The sequence below is a fragment of the Castanea sativa genome, chromosome 5, assembly GCF_040712315.1.
Source record: "Castanea sativa cultivar Marrone di Chiusa Pesio chromosome 5, ASM4071231v1".
NCBI lineage: Eukaryota > Viridiplantae > Streptophyta > Magnoliopsida > Fagales > Fagaceae > Castanea > Castanea sativa.
The window spans coordinates 31,347,809-31,355,827 of NC_134017.1; the positions used below are offsets into that span (position 1 = coordinate 31,347,809).

At 33.6% G+C, this 8,019-nt stretch overlaps 1 pseudogene; it reads left to right on the forward strand.

The window, feature by feature from the left end:
* Window positions 1-480: 480 nt before the first annotated feature.
* Window positions 481-5,033, forward strand: LOC142635065 (ATP-dependent DNA helicase PIF1-like; annotated as a pseudogene).
* The last annotated feature ends 2,986 nt before the right edge of the window (window positions 5,034-8,019 follow it).

Genomic DNA, 8,019 nt, shown 5'->3' on the forward strand with positions numbered 1-8,019 from the left:
TTTTAATTTTCATATGAAGTTAATCACGTGTTTTTTATTTAATATTATTTATCTTTGCAAAATTTATTTTCATTTTAAGAAAATTTGTCATAATTCTATATAGACTCCAACTCAAATGCGTAAAAAGACTGCTAATCCACAAAAAATGCCATCAAATGACAAAGGTTACTCAACTTAAATTTCATCATATATTTTTTTTAATCTCCCCTTCTTTATTTATTTATTAACTCATTTTATACTAATATTTTTTGTACACTTTTTTAGTAGGTCAACAATGTGTTAATGAAGATCCACAAATTTCTAGAAACCGTGACACTAATGACATCAATAGTTCAACAAGAAGTAAGAATCAAATACTAAAGTATATATTTTTTGTAATTAAATTTTTTCTATATTTACAAAGAACATTTCATTTTTAATAATCTAAAAAATTATAAACAAGAATGTCTCTTCAAGCATGGAACTTTAGAAAACCAACATATGAATGCCTATATTGCAGTTCACTTCTATGGTATGAAGAACAAGTCAAAAAATCTCAAAGACAAAGTTTTCCAACTTTTTCTATATGCTGTGAAGAAGGAAAGGTTAGATTGCCACCAATACAACCACCACCAGAGTTTTTGAGAGAATTACTTAGCGATGAAGGGGGGCCTAGATCATCAAAATTTCAAAAAAAACATTAGAGCTTGTAACTCCATTTTTGCATTTACATCAATGGGGGCAAATGTAGATGATAGTGTCAATGACAAGCCTGGGCCATATATCTTTCAAATAAATGGGCAAAACCGTCATAAGATTGGATCTTTAATGCCAACACCTGGACAAACTCCTAAAATTTGCTCAGCTATACATTTATGATAAAGAGAATGAAATTTCAAATAGGATGAAAGCAATTTCAAAAAAAGGAACACCTGGTAATAATCATGATCCAAAAATTATTGAAGGACTAATGAAAATGTTTGATGAGCACAACAAGCTTGCAGGGGTTTTTCGCATAGCCAAAGACAGATTTCAGGATTCAGATTTAGTTCCTATTTGTTTAAGACTAATTGGCAGGAGAGAAATGCATGCAAGGCAGTACAATGCCCTAACTTCTTTAGAAGTAGCTACACTAATTGTAGGTGACCTTACAGACACAAACGGAGAAAGAGATATTGTAGTAGAAACTCAAAGTGATGGACTACAAAGAATTACTGATCTACATTCGTCATTTATGGCTATGCAGTATCCAATACTATTTCCTTTTGGAGAAGATGGTTTCTACATTGGCATTCCTTATTTCAATAATGAAGGAAGAAGAAAAACAAAGAGAGAAACTGTAACAATGAGGGAGTATTACGCATATAGGATTCAACACCGAAGAAATGAAGGACAAACAATTCTCTGTAGTCGTTGACTCTTCCAACAATTCATAGTTGATGCATATACAGCTATTGAAGAAGAAAGACTAAGGTTTATACGCAAAAAACAGCCACAATTAAGAGCAGATTTGTACAAGAACGTGCGTGATGTTGTTGTTAGAGGTGACACAAGTCATAAATCACTTGGTAAAAGAATAGTTCTCCCTCCAACATTTATAGTTGGACCAAGATATATCATACAAAACTATCAAGATGCCATGGCAATATGTAGATGGGCATGTAATCAGGATCTATTCATCACATTCACTGCAAATCCAAAATGGCTAGAGATTCAAAGCTTCCTAGATGAAATATCCAACCAAAATCCTTAAGACAAACCTGATATTGAGACAAGAGTCTTCAAAATAAAATTGGATTAGTTGATGAAAGGCATTGTACAAGGTCAACAGTTTGGGAGAGTCATTGCACGTATGATGAAAATTAAACTATTATCAAATAAAAATCATTCAAAAAAATTGTCACAATTAATATTCTTATTTTTTTTTTAAAATGCTTTCTTTTCTATATGTAGTTTTGTCCACTATTGAATTCCAAAAAAGAGGATTGCCTCGTGCACATATTAATTTGGCTTCAATATGACAACAAATACCCTTCACCAGCTAACATTGATAGAGTCATATCAAAAGAAATTCCAGACAAAGACTCAAACCTAAATGCATATGAAGTAGTGGCTCAATTCAAGATGCACGGACCATGAGACGGAGCAAATAAAAACTCATCCTGTATGGAAAATGGCTCTTGCACTAAAACATTTCCAAACAATTTTTACAACGAGACAACAATTGATGATAATGGATATCCAATTTATAGAAGAAGAGATGATGGAAGATTTATACAAAAATGAGATGTCAAGCTAGACAATAGTTATGTTGTTCCTCACAATATCAATCTATTGGTAAAATACCAAGCTCATATAAATGTAGAGTGATGCAATCAATCTAAAGCAATTAAATATCTCTTCAAGTATATTAACAAAGGCCTTGATAGGGCTACAATGTTGGTACAAGAAAATGTAAGAAAAAATGAAATATAAGAAAGAAACAAATTAGTGATGCTGAAACCAAGAGTTACTTAGATTGTCGATATATTTCTGTGAAGCATGTTGGAGAATTTACCAATTTGACATACATTATCGAACTCCAATAGTTGAACGATTATCATTTCATCTCCTAGATGAACATACCATCACTTTGACAAACAATCAATGAGCTAGAAACGTTATAAATAGGTATGACATTGGAAGAGCTATGATTGCTTAACTTTTATATTATATATAATTTAATATAAAACAAAGCTATAAATTTTTGAGATATTTATAAAACAAAAAACTTTAGTAAAATCTATATTCATTACATTTTTGAGATCATACAAATTTATGATTCCATTTAATAATATCTTTCTTTTACACAGGGAAGGCATAGACAGAACAATGTTTACTAAGTGGATGCAAATGAATTCAGTAAATGAAGAAGCACGATCACTAACTTATGCTGAATTCCCAACAAAATTTGTATGGAGCAAGCATCAAAAACAATGGAGGCTAAGAAAATCGGGTGAAACTATAGGGCGAATTACTTATGCACCTCCAACTTCTGGAGAAAAATATTACTTGAGAATGCTGCCGAACATTGTTAGAGGACCTCAAAATTTCGAACAGATACGGACAATTGCTAACGTAATGCACCCTACATTCAAATCGGCATGCTATGCTCTTGGTCTATTAGATGGAGATAAAGAGTAAATGATGCAATAAAAGAGGCAAAAAAATGGGCAACAACAGCTCAACTTAGACAATTATTCATCACTCTTTTGCTATTTTGTGAAGTCTTAAATCCATTGCAGCTATGGACAAACAACTGCCAAGCTTTGTTAGATGATATCCTTCATCGACAAAAGCGTTTATTTCAACATCCAAATCTACAACTAACACAAGAACATATTCAAAATTATGCATTACTTGAAATTGAAAAGCTCCTAATACAAAATGGAAAATCTTTGAGAGATTTCGACACTCTACCTTTGCCAAACATGGAACTGTTAAATCAGTTAACCAATAGCTTAATTAGAGAAGAAACTAGATATAACGAAGAAGAGTTATGCAAAGAGCATGAAAAATTATTTGCAGGACTTAACTTAGATCAACAAGCTGATTACAATGTTGTGATGGATTCAGTATTAAAAAAAAAGGGGGGACTATTTTTTGTTTATGGACATGGAGGAACTAGAAAGACCAATCTCTACAAAATAATTATTGTCAGTCTACATTCAAAGAAACATATAGTTTTGGTCGTTGCATCTTCAGGAATATCCACACTTTTACTACCCGGAGGACGTACAGCTCACTCAAGATTTCGAATACCCATAAACCCTCTAGAGAATGCAACACGTGACATCAAACATGGTACACAACTTGCAGAGCTAATATCTTTGACAAGTTTAATAATATGGGACGAAGCACCTATGGATCATAGATACGCATTTGAAACGCTCGATAGATCCTTAAAAGATATTTTATTGATCAACGATTTGAGCTTAACTAATACTCCATTTGGTGGAAAGACTATACTTCTTGGAGGAGATTTCAGACAAATATTGTCTATTGTTCCAAAGGGAAAAAGACAAGATATTTTATTGGGATCCATCAATAGATCACATTTATGGGATAATTGTCAAGTTTTTCTCCTTACAAAAAACATGAGAGTAAATGAAGATTTGACTACCACTGCATCAAGTAATAAAATCTTAGAATTTAAAAAATGGGTGCTTGATATTGGAGATGGGACTGTACTAGCAATTGCCAAAGATGGAGAAATTGAGGAGACATGGATCAAAATTCCAAATGAGTTTCTAATTGAACCTAAACAAGATCCTATAGAAAAAATAGTTACTAGCACTTACCCATTATTTGAAGAAATGCAAGGAAATATTGAATATTTGAAGGAAAGGGCAATTCTGACCCCAAAAAATGAAACTATCAATGAAATAAATCAATACATGCTGCAATTTGTGCCAGGTGAGAAGAATCATTATCTCAGCTCAAACTCTATTTGCAAAGTATCACCAAATATCCCTGATCAAGATAATCTCTATCCAGTTGAATTCTTGAATACACTTGAGTTTCTAGGAATACCAAATCATAAGATAGAACTAAAAGAGGGAGTACCTATAATGCTTTTAAGAAATGTAAATCAAAAGCTTGGCATGTGCAATGGAACAAGGCTGATTGTGACACATTTAGGATCTTGGATAATAGAAGCAAAAATTATTATAGGTTAAAACATCAGAACAAAGGTTCTTATTCCTCGAATAGTTCTATCTCCTATAGAATCAAAATGGCCATTCATCCTAAAAAGAAGACAATTTCCTTTAAAGATTTGTCATGCTATGACAATCAACAAAAGTCAAGGACAAACTCTAAACAATGTTGGCCTCTACTTGCCAAGTCCAGTGTTCAGCCATGGCCAGCTGTATGTTGCTTTGTCTCAAGTAACGAGACCCAAAGGACTAAAGATTTTAATAAAGAATAATGACAAACAAGAACAAGGATACACTAAAAATATAGTGTACAAAGAGGTGTTCAACAATCTCCCAAAAATACAAAATACTCATTAGAACACAATTGGTATGTTACAAAATAATAATTTCTTTTAGTTGTTATCATTTTTTATTTGATAGTTACTATGCCAATACATTTTATTACTTTTTTATTATAATAGTTACTTATTTCGTTATTTCTTGCTATTACCAATTCTTCAAAATACCTGCTAAGAGTATCAAAATTTGTGCTTCATGGTTTGGTAAAATTCAGTTTCTAGAAAATTCTCAACCAAGCCAGATACATGTATTAATACCCAAACAAAGATAAATAAAAAAACCAACATTAAATTTTCTTTCTTTTTCCCCCTAATCATTCCAACAACATCAAACAAAGTAGTTTAGATAACATATATTTACCTCTTCAATGATTTTAACCACAACTCTATCTTTCACACTCCCTCCAGGATTCAAAAACTCACACTTCCCAAGAATCTGAACAACCCCACAAATAGAACAAAATAGAAACATCATCCAAGGAAAAAAGAAAAAACTAATCTTTGGCATGAAAGTTGAAACTTCTCTCAAAATGAAAATTAAAGAAAACCCAGATGATAAAATGAAAGAAAATTGAAAAAGTGGATTGCTTTTTGTTAACCTCGTAGCTAGTGGCATCAGAGAGGCCGTTGATGCGAATCAAGGGAGTGTTTCCAATGGCATCAATAAGCCCATTTCTGGGACTCTTCTTTTTCTTCTTTAAGAAGGCCAAGTTGGGTTCTTTGGAGCTGAACAAGTAGGAAAGCACCACCATGGATATAACAGTAGCACCAGCGACAATAACGCTTGTGGTTCTCACAAGCGCCATTGCAGCAGTTCAAACCCAAGGCCTTGGACCAAAAACCTTTAAGATTACTGCATCGATTGAAGTGTCCTAAAAAGACTAAAAATTTATTAAGATGGGTGATGTTAACACGTGCGTAGGTCAATCATCTTATAAAAGCTTTGACACTTGAAAATATAGTGTAGAGAGGTATTCAACAATCTCTGAAATGTAAAACAACTTCTAACATTTTTTTCTTATTAATATTATTGTAGCTAATAATATCATAGATTCACTACATACAAAATTCAGATAAAAACAATTTGATACATGTAACTACAAGTCTCATTAGAGCACAATTTATAAGTTATAAGCTAATAATTTATGTTAACATTTACCATTGGTTAACTTTTAATATATATATTTACTATTGGTTAACTTTGAATATATATAAATATTAATTGATATAAATGGTAAAATATATATTATTTATTTATATTTCTTTTGTTATTATAATAATTATTTATTTGGTTATTTTTTATCAAATAAAATATATACAGTATTATATAAGTTTATAATAAAACGATGCAACGCACTAACTAGTTGAACAGTAAATTTAAACTTTTGACTATGAAGGGGAGGTCATCATGGAGATTTTCCAAACATATGTAAAGGCTGCAAGTCAAAGTATAAATTTGGAAAAGTCGTCTGTTTACTTTAGCACAAACATAACAGGAGTTCAGAGATAACAGATGTTGCAGATTTTGGGTGTCAAGGAAGAGATGAAATTTGAATCTTACCTAGGCCTGCCAACCTTGATTGGTACGGCTAAGTACCACACATTCTTGTATTTAAAGGACAGAGTGTGGAAGAAGCTGCATGGATGGAAAGGAATGTTGTTATCTAAAGCTGGAAAAGAAATTCTTATCAAGGCCTTTGCTCAATCCATACCGACATATACCATGAGTGCTTTCCAACTTCCTATGAAATTATGTGATGATCTGGATAATTTATGTGCCAAATTTGTGGTGGGGTCAAGTAGGCAATGAAAGGAAAATTCATTGGCAGAATTGGGAAAAGCTTTCAACTTCAAAGTGGAAGGGTGGTATGGGTTTTCGAGACTTGAGGGACTTTAATTTAGCTATGTTGGCTAAACAAGGCTGGAGAATGATCCAAGGCCATGATTCCTTACTATCAAAGTGCTTCAAAGCAAGGTATTTTCTTTGATCCTCTTTTTTTTAGGCAAAAGAGTCTCCTGAATGTTCTTATGTGTGGAGAAGTTTGGTGGCGGTACTTCCTATTCTTAAATCAGGCTATTGTTGGAGGGTTGGTAATGGGGTTTTAATAAGTGTGTTGGGAGATAAATGGATCCCTAATTACCCTACCAACAAGGTTCTTCATCCTATTCATGAGATGGTTGATGAGATGGCTGTTTCAGAATTAATTGATCCGGAGTTGCATGTTTGGAGAGGTGATATGATCATGACTTTGTTCCATAGAGAAGATGCTGTTGCAATTACAAAGATTCCTCTTAGTAGAAGGGCTCTTTCGGACTCAATCATTTGGATGCATAATAAACATGGGAAGTTTTTGTCAAGTCTGCCTACAAGGTTGCACGAAGAATGTGAGGTGAAGGGCCTCGGGCTGAATCTTCAGGGGGTTGTGTTGGGAAGCTCATCTGGTCGGTTTTGTGGAAGCTTTATATTCCAAACAAAATTAAAATATTCGGGTAGGGGCATGTAATGACATTTTACCAACAAAGTGTAACTTGGTGAAGAGGAAAATTATCACTAACGACAAATGCCTCATCTGTACTAGGGAGGTGGAGTAAGCAATCTACGTTTTTATAGGGTTGTGCAGTGGTGCAAGATGTGTGGTCAGGGAGCATTTTGAAACTGCAAAAGGGTGTCTTTGGCTTCAGTGATGTCATGCAGCTGATGGAGCACTTGGTGGACTGACTTTCAACTGAAGAGATGGAGCTATTTTGGGGTTCAATGTTGGCTGATATGGACTCAGCGTAACTGTGTTTTGTATGGAGGGCAGCTGAAGCATCTGACCAGACTTAACAAGAGGGCAGAGGAGTTTCTGGAGGAATTTAAACAAGCATAAGCGTCTGTGGATAGCAGTCCGAGGGAGCAACTAATTGGTGATGTCTGGCAGCTGCCTTCGTCTATGGAATACAAGTAAAACTTTGATGCAGCAATTTTTTCAGGGCTAGAGAAATCTGGTATAGGTGCTATAATC